Source organism: Anas acuta, chromosome 3 (genome assembly GCF_963932015.1).
Source record: "Anas acuta chromosome 3, bAnaAcu1.1, whole genome shotgun sequence".
In the NCBI taxonomy this organism is placed as follows: Eukaryota; Metazoa; Chordata; class Aves; order Anseriformes; family Anatidae; genus Anas; species Anas acuta.
This window is the reverse complement of record NC_088981.1, coordinates 115,996,012-116,005,800: the sequence shown is the minus strand read 5'-3', so window position 1 is coordinate 116,005,800 and position 9,789 is coordinate 115,996,012.

Below are 9,789 nucleotides of genomic sequence, written 5' to 3'. Positions count from 1 at the left end.
ACGCATTGAGAAGTGGTGTCTAGGGGAAAACAAAAGAAGAGGTTGTGTAGAAATGATCCTTCATTCCCAGTCTCGAAATCTATGGATAACCTTCAGTGGGTAGGGAAGGTAAGAGTGGCTTTGCGGAGATGTTGGGAATGCCCATCTGAGCTTTCCAGCTTTAGCATCCTAAACATCCACTGCTGGGACTGTTTTTCATAGAGACTAAAAAGCTTGCCTACAGGGATGAAGTAGTGGTCACGTCTGGCAGCTTTGTTTTAAAAAGTAGCAAATTGTTGTTTCTCTGCTTTGAAAAAAAAAATTGCTCTTTTAATTTTTTTTTTTTTTCTTTTCACGGACTCCTTCCAGCAGTGCAGCTTTTTGGTGTTAGAGAGGTAGCTCTTTATGCAAAGCTATGCAGGAATATTTAACAAGTAGAAGGATTGCTTGGAGGCAGCAGGCAGTGAACCGTATGGGCAGTTTGCTTTTCCCTGCCCGTGATTTCCTACGTGCATCTCTTGCACCAGTCCTTCCTCGTTAGCCTCCTTCCCGCAGAGTTTCGTGTTGCTCCTTCTTCCCAAAAGCTGCAGGGATTTTCCGAGTCCCAGTCTCGGACTGGATTTATGTCTGCACAGCGCTCAGCCCTCCCTCTAGTGGCTGCCGCACCGAGATGCCGAGAGTCGAGCCGCAAATTTCGGCTGATCTTTGCTTGGGAATGGGCAGCGGTGCCAAAATCGGACCGTGCGCCCCTGGGATGGGAAGCCAGACCCATGGCACGTGCTCCATGTGCACCGTGCCGTGGCTGTGTTGCACGGCGTTTGGCCACATGGATGTGATTCCTGATGTTCTTTGATTTAGATGGGATATTTGCAGGGCAGGATTTGTCATCCTGGGCGGGCAGATTAGGGTGTGAATGCGAGCTCAAGCATCAAGCTCCCCGTCTGTGACTCGCCACGCGTCTGGCCAAAGGCGCTTCTCCCTTGGGTTTTGTACTGCTAACATTTTGGTTCATGCAGGCCAGACATGCCAGGGTGAAAGCTGGCTTTATGTTAAATCTCATTACAGTTCCTCTGCGTTTCATCAGCCTGCAGACAACGCTCCTCGCTGCAGCATCACTCCTTGCAGCCGGAGGAATCGCAGCGAAAGCCTCCGCGGCTGCTGGGAAGGGCGAGGGGCTGCTGGGACCCCACCAACACCTCCACCTCCTCTCCTCCATCCCCACGGAGCTCCCAACCCAATGCGTGCGTTCTGTCTGCATCCACGCAGAACGTGTGGCCGTGCTGATCAATGCCAGGAATGATTTCCGACTGCTGAAAAACTTTCCTTGCGGCTGCCTTTTGTGAGCGTGGATCTCCCTCGGATGAGGTCTGTTTTAATTTCGGTCCGAGAGCCGCTCACCTGGCTCGTTACAGGACAACTGTTTGTAGCTCCTGACCAAATTTCTTCAGCGGTAATTGAGTTATTTTGCATCTCGCTCAGCTTGACTATTAAAATCAACTGGAGGGTTTCCCAGTTACGGCTGATTCTCAGGCAGCGGCACAAAGCTGCGCTTGAGCGTCTGTTGCTGCAGGGAACACATACATTTAAAAAAAAAAAATCGCCTCCCTGCGGTTCCTTATGAGAGATTTCTCTATTTAGCATCGAGAAAACAATTCTGCTCAAAATGAGCCAAAGTTATGCACGCCGGGTACCTCTGCCGTGCACAGAGCAGGAAGGGGAAGCCCATGAGCTGGGCACCCCTGCAGCTCCATCCACACCAGTTAGGGATGAGCCAATAAACCAACCACTGCCAGGATAAATACTGTCCACTCCTAAAAGGATGATTTGGGAGCTGTCCTATGTCTGTGCTGTCCCTGTCCCTGCGTGGGGACCGCTTTTGACCATCCCTATGAGGAGATCCCTTTGACTTCCCTTCTGCTGCTGGCTCAGATCCTCTGCTGCATCTCCCAGCCTTTCCCTGCTGTGATGGTGGCTGGAAACTTAAAAAAAAAAAAGAAAACAGAAGAGCAGGGATTATCCCTCAGATCTGGGAGCTGTGGCTTTGAGGTTATGCTTATGGCATGACCCTGTCCTTGCAGAGCCTTGGGAGACATCTCCAGGACTGCAGGACAGCACCTTGGCCAACACACGCTGAAAAAGGTAACGGAGGGACGGGAGCCACAACTGCTCTCTGGCTGTCCTAATGTCTCCTTACGTGCCCATGCATTCATTATATTGCTATATTAAATTGTGGCAGGTCTTAAAATATCTGCTGCAGGCTGGGGTGAGCCCAGGCTCATGGTATTTTGGGCGTGATACAGATCGTGAATCTAAAAAAAATCAAATTAAACCTAAAAAACTCTATCTTAACCCTTAGATAAGTTAACAACAGCGCATTTTTGACCTTCTCATGCTCACAGGGGAACCCTGCTGCTTTCCTTTGTGGCCCCCCATCACCCATGACGCTGGTGCTACCCAAAGTTGACTGTGTTGAAAGTTGGGTTATTCCCTTATACTGTGACCAGGTATTAATAAGCAGCAGCTCTGGGCAGTGATGAGACCACAGGAGAATTTCTGCTCGCACCAGAACTGCCGGGCACTGCTGGAGGGGAGCAGGAGATGCTCACCCCAAGGGAACCAAGGCCCCTTCCAGAGCAGAAGACACCATTTTGGGGGCATCTGGTGGAAATCCCTGCCTGCTCACCCCTCTCGAAGGTCATCAGGGGCATTTAACGGGCAGAGAATAGCTGCTTTTATGCCGTGTGAGATATTTATATAGATAAGGGCTGCCGGTCACTGGGAGGCTGCCCAGGGCTTTAATGGTTTAATTGCTGTTTCCTGGATATTCCTCTCTCTGGCGTTCATCACAGATGACAACGGTGGTTTCGTGTCCGCCGTGCTGGGCTGGGTGTCCCCGGGAATCTCGGCTCCTGGAGCTGTTGCTGCTCCTGGATGTCTCTGCAGGTCTGGGGGCATCCTTGCAGTCTCCCCCCAAGCCTAAATCACCCCAAGAATGTGGGTTTATTTCCTAGCAAGACGATGCTGGTCCCTGTTATAATCCCAAGGCATGAATGATGGAGCACAGCTTGGGGCATCCTTGCAGTAACCCCTATAAAAATGCCATGCACGGGGGACCGAGACCAGGGTGGAGACGGTGCAGGACAAAACCAAGGGGAGGGCTGGAAGCCAAGCACATTTTGGGTACCTTGGCATGCACCGGCGGTGCCACGGAGCTGCATTAGTGCAAAGCGAGGGACAATTAGACCTTTTAAGACCTGCGTGTGCTAGCAGATAAATACGCCATTTGCTCCACCCTGGTATTGATCCTGAAATGAAAACATGCTGCCCTCTGCTCCCGGCTCCATTATCTCCAACCCCAAACACCCAGAAATCACAGCCAGAAGCCCCCATATCACAAAATTGGCTTTGAAGTCCTCGATCATATTTTTAGTGCTCTTTCTAATGTGCTTTGAATTGGTCTTCTGCTTTCCTAGGGGCTGGAGTAAGCCCAGCTCATCCCTCAAACCTCCCGAAAATGCGGGTTTTTAGAAAAACAGTTGCCTCCAAGGCCTGGGGCTTTAAGAAAAACAACATATACGTATGAATATGCATTCCTATGTATATTTATCAATGAATTGTGTAATAGAACAACACAAGTGTGCAACACAGCCTCTCTTTGAGAGGGTGACAAGCCACCTGTGCCCAACGCGCTGTGCGTTGTCTTCCTGGGACCTAAAGGAGAGGGCAAATGTTGGCTGGGCTGCATCACCCTTGGTGTCACCAGCTGGGGGTTTTTACCTGTGCACCCCTTTCCCTTACCCGGAGGCATTCAGACACCTCCTCACGTTCAGCCTGGGTTAGGGCCAAGGGCTTTAAATCACAGAGGTCTTCTCTGCCGAGCCTTAAAAGCCGATCTGGCGCTGGAGCCATGCCAGGATGAGTTTTATCAGTGAAAGGAGTGAGGACCTGACAAAAACGCTATAAAACTTTCAGAGCTTAAAGGAAAAGAAACACCTTCTCCCATGGGCACTTTAACAAAGTGGGATGTGCTGGGTTTGAGTCCATGCCCACCGCGCATCCCTGCGCACCTCTGCTTAATTCATCTCTTGGCGCTTCATCCTCTAAAGCTGCCAGCAGCACCTTTGCTTCGTAGATCTGCTGGAGAAAGCTGCTGGGAAAGTGTCTGGGTGTGTTTTTGTGCAGGGATGGTGCCACCTTTCCGTGGGCATTGCGAGTCCTTGGGGAGCTGCTTGGCAGCAGGAGCCCTGGGGAAAGGCTGCAGCATCGGGAGCGCTGCCGGGTAATCTCCTGCCCGCCGTGGCATCACAGGAAGGCTCTGAGCCATCATATTTAATGCATGAGGAGCCCCAGGATGATCTTTTTATAGGTGGTGCTCTCAGGCTTCACATTTTGTTTCAGCTGCTGGGCTGTAAGTGCTCTGAGATCAGGGTCTGGTCCCTGGGTTTGTGGAGGAGCTCGGTGGGACCAGCCTTTGGGACTGGAACATCGCTGGGGACCCGCTCCTCATATCAGGGACATGTCTGCTCAGCCAGGGCTGGATTCGAGGTCCTTTTTGGCAGCTTCCCCTCCCTTGAAACTAAAGAAAATCTACCTCTGGGTGAAAAAATTACACCGCTGGGTTTTGTTCTAGATGAATGGGATTCTGGAGACCTGGACACGCTGATGTGCTGGGTGAGGAGTTTTTGGCTGTGATGAACACATCAGTGAGCCTCCCTGCACCTTGCAGGATTTGGCCACTGGTTCGGACGTCTATGTGCACCAACTGACTTGGCATTAAAAACCCAAAGGCTCTTTTTGCACAACTGCCAAACAAAAAGCACACTACATCTGAAATGCCCATAAAAACCTCTCAGTTCCCCTCTCTTGCCTCCTTGGCTTTTTTTTTTGCATGGTGTAGAGGACACCTGCATATTGGGAGCTGGCTTCCACCATGGTCCAGAGCAGGAGCCATCCCTGGGCCAGAGACCAAAAGCCATGGAAAAAGATGGAAATTGTCAGAGAAGGATGGGCAAATCAGCAGAAGATGGGCTGACCCTGTTTTTAATCCATTGAATTTCCAGGTTAGACAGACTTGTGAAGTGGGATATAGGTGGGATTGCCACCTGGTCTAGCCCTAGAAACCTTGATGGTCCTTAGCCATGTAGTGTTTTTTTTTTTTTTTTTTTTTTTTTTTTTTCCCCAAGAATGATGGAAAATACTGGATGTAGGCTTTGTTCCAAGGCAGAGTGATGAAGCATGTCCTTCTGTCTTCCTGACACACATTTTCTAACTTGGTATCAAAATCCTCCACGAGCAGTTCCCAACCCAGCTGCACACAATCCATCCCCATGCTCTACCAACCTTGGGAGAGCAAACTTTCCGGAAAGCAGGATAAGAAAAACACAATACCAGCTGAATCAAACATTTTTTTTTTATTTTATTGACCGTATGAGTAACTGGATCCTGGCTCTTCTGGGATCCTTAACCTGCTGTTAATGAGTGCTGCATTTTAAGGGTGCTGTGCTGGATGGAGATGTAAATCCAGGTCCCTTGGAGGCAGAGGGATAACCAGGGGCTCTACGGCCCCTTCCTGATGCATCTCACATCACCACATGTTAAAAACCGCACCTCATTTGCCTTCTCCCCAGCAAAATCTGACCAGCCAAATCCCTTGCTGTATAGCACAACTCCAAGTAGAAGGGAAAAGGAGAAGAAAACGCAATATAATAGGCCATGATATAGTGCTATCTATAAATATTTTACCAGGAAAGGTATGCGACTGGTATTTTGAACAAATCCCCAGCCACGTTTTTAATAAAGTGCCTTTAGCATGCCACTCTGCCGTGTTTAAATCTAATTCCAGTTGTCAGTCAAATCGCTGTATGTTATTAACCTATGGGCATAATTGCCTATTCCAAGTCTGCAGCTCTAAGAGGCTTTATGTATGATTGTAATAAATGAAATAACTTTTATGATTCCAACTCACAGTTGAACACATTGACATTGAAAATTACACACGCATACGCATTCCTTTTGTCTTCCCATATAAGATATTATCAGTGCGACAGCGACTGCGGAGGAAAACCCGTGTTCGCAGGGAAATTGCTGAGCTTTGTATTAGCTCATCTCTACAGCTGTTGCCACATGGAAACACTTCAGCACATCTTGGCTTAAAATAAAAAAAAAAAGTCTCCATACAAAGAAGAAAACGTTCATAGAAACGCCACTGTGGGTATCAGCAATGGAGAAATCCTCCTACGCCACTGCGGCCAAAGCACTTTATATCAGATTTGGGCACTGATGGCTGCTGTCTCTCCATCCCCAGCCTCCTCCCTCTCCCAGGCTTTTCCCTGTCCCTGGCTGGGCACACTCCCTGTTGTGCTTTGTGCCTGGAGGAGGAAGTGATGCAGAAGGGGAGATCGTTCGTGGGTTATTTTTGATTTGTCATCGCGGGGGCAAAGTGAGCACGGAATGCTGCCAGGGCAAAAGCAGCGTTTTCCAGCTTTTTTGTGCTGCTGCAAACCACAGCACGATAGGGAAGGCAGCAGCGGGTCACCAAAGGACGTAGGTGCAGGCAGGAGGTCCCAAAAATCATCATCTGATCCACTCGTGGATGTGACCAGAGTCTAGAAGGGGTTACAGCCCTGATGGTAATCAGTGCTGGGAGCATCTCCCCTGGCAGTACCAGGCACCTTGGCTTCTGTTTGCTTGCCCCAGGCATTTTCACATTTAGACTGGGGCTGGGGAACATCTGGAAGGTGTGTGGGCAGCCCCCACTTGCCTGCCGGGCTGTACCTGGGTGGTTCACAGGCATGAGGGGACTTTGGGGTGGCTGAGATTTGGGAGGGTGAACCCCACCTCTGTACCTCCTCTGCCTCCCTATCCTAATGGCTGCTGACGGCAGGCTGGGATGCTTGGAAAGCTCTTGCAGAGGACAGTATCCAGCCTAAAATACCGTGAAGGACAGGAGGAGCAACCCCCACTGCAGGCCAGCCTCTAGCCTGTCCCTAAATACTCCCAGGAGGGAGACAAAAGAGGTGGGGGAAGCCTTTAGTGGGGCTGCTCAGAGCTTGCCTTGAGTATGAGGAGAGGCCTCACCGCTGGCCACTTCCAGCGACCCATGCCTGGGGCACTTCATCCTCCTGTTATCAAAGAACCACAGAGCAGTTTGGGTTGGCAGGGACCTTAAAATCCATCTAATTCCGTGGGCATGACCCCTGTCCCCAGCCCAGGCTGCCCCCAGCCCCATCCAGCCTGGCCTTGGGCCCTGCCAGGGAAGGGGCACCCACAGCTCCTCGGGGCAGCCTGCACCAGGGCCTCACCGCCCTTATTTTGAAAAATGTCTCTCTTATGTTTGATTAAACCCTGTGCTTTGGATGAAATGGTCCCAAAAGCCTGCAAGAGGGATGTGGCTGAAGCCTCCTGAGGTGAAAGCGCTGCTTCATGGCTGTGGGGCAGGAAGGCCTCAGGATCTTCCTCATGGGACCTGAGGGCTGGGACAGGCTGGTGGCCTAAAATCAGGAAGTTTACACTGAAGGATACGAGGGACACTTCAGGAATCAGAGTTTCTGGGCCAAATATAGGTGTGTTTATGTGCCACAATGTATAGGTTCACACGAGAAGGGGTGCTAACATTCATATATTTCCAGGCACTGGTAGCAACTGAGGTGCTGTGCTTTCATCAGGCCTCATGGCACCACTAAACCTTTGGATGAGGGTCATGCCCCTTCACCTCTGGCCCTCTGATCTTGTTGGGGAGGTCGGGATCTACCCCTCTAACCACAATACCCCAAGGAGCTACGGGAATCCCTCTTCTTCCCTCATCCCCCAGCAGCCAGGACCTCTCACCCCAGTGCAGCCCCATTACTAACTCTGGACCAGGTCCACGCTGCCCCCCGGCTCCCTTTCATTATTTGCACATTATTTTTCAGCTCTGCCCCTTGGCTGCAGGGTAAAGCATGCGGAAAGCCCTATAGGCACCGGGATGCCATAGCAGCACTGCTGCCCCGTCATCGCGGCAGGGCTCGGGACCGCACGCACGCACGCACAACTGTGCAAGTGCCATGGTAACGCTGCATCCTCCGGCCTCGGCAGCCCAGCAGCAAAGCCTGTGTCCGCCTTCCAGCTCCAGGGCACCAGAAGACCTCGGCCCCTCTCCTCTGAGCTGGTTTTCTCATGTGGTCAGGGCTAATATCGTCTTTTGGGTCCCCAGTGTCACAATTGGGATTATTCTGCTTACCGCTCCGATTCTTTCAGGGCGATGGGACAAATGTATTTCTAGGGGACTCTTCCTTTTAAGATGCCTTAATAATAAAAATGGGGTGGCCTCAGGAAAAATAAATTTCTAGGGGTTGATTCCTTTTAAGATGCCTTAATAACAAGAATGGGGTGGCCCCGGTGTGTGGGAGCATCGCCGAAGCACCGCGCTCTCGGCCGTCCCCGGCCTCGGGGCATTGCTGGCGGCTTCCCTGTCTGACCCCATAATGATGTCACCGAGATCGCTGTTTACGGCCTCGCCGGCGGTCTAAATTTAGAGTGATTGAGGAGATTTGTGACCCCGTCGCCGGGAGGTGTGGGGGGGCCGGGAATGATGCGCGGGTCCCGGGTCGCCGAGGCTCGCTCGGTGGCAGCTGGTGGAGCGGTGTGCGGCAGCGGTGCTGTCCAGGAAGGGCAGAGAAAGGAAAAATATGGGGCTCTCGGTCCTTTTTATAGCCCAGGCAATTTAATCGAGCTCGTTGCTTAGCCGAGACGTTAAGAAAGGATTTTCCCCTCGAATCCTGATTAGATTTCCCAATAAAACGCCCACTTTGAGTGCTGCTGCTAGGAGATGTGTTGGGTCGCTGTTCGAGGAGGCACCCGGTGTAAAAATAAACCCAGAAAAGGAGCTGAATGCCGCAGGGATGTGGAGGAAAAGACCTTGCTGCGGGGAGCCCACCATCCTGCATGGGGCTGGGTGGATGGCCGCGCCGGGCTCGATGGAGACTGGGGAAATGAGGGAAATGGAAGAATTTCCCCCATCTTCCCTTCTGTGCCTCCCTGCTGGAGCCAAAGCATCCTGAGCCAAGCCAGCGCGAGCAGATTGGGATGGAAAATGGCACAAAACTGCAGGCAGATGAATCTGCATGTCCCAGCTCCCCGCTGCACCATCCGCCCCTGTCCTCTTGGTGCAGGCACCAGAGGGTCCCTTGTCCCTGTTCCTGTCCCCAGCCCTTATCCCCCTCGGGGCCAGGTTATCTAGGGGCATCGCTGTGACAATCGTGCTGCTTAATTCCCCCCCCCTAACCCAGGAGAGTTTGGGGTGGGCAGGTTTCAAGCTTCTGTGTTTACATCGGACTGCGGAAGGAGGGGACAGGGGGGAGCTGACGTGCTCGGAATAAAACCGGGCCACCTCCTCCTCTACCCCGCAGCAAAAAAAAAAAAAAAACACAGCCCAAATGCATCTGTCACCCCGGCCCCGCGCCATTCCCGTACCCAAAGCGTCCACCCCGAAGAGGAGGGGCCGCCTTGCTGCGCATCTCAGGGGGCAAAGGTCCTGGAGAAACCCCGGCCTGATGTATTCTGGGCACTGCAAAAATTCTGGGGATTAATATTAACAGGAACCCCTCTTCCCCTTCTCTGCAGCCCCCGGAACCCTAGCGCAATCCCAGGCCTTTGGGTGCAAGCCGCTTGCGTCTATCCATCCCAGCCGTTCTGCAAGCCACAAACGGGTTATTTATTTGTTTGGGGTTATTTTGATATTGTTTCCCTCTCCCGTGCTGCAGATCAGTAATTGAAAAGCCATTTGGCTGGCTCGCCGGCAGGAGAGCAGAGGGGTGAGGCCGTGCGCTGTCA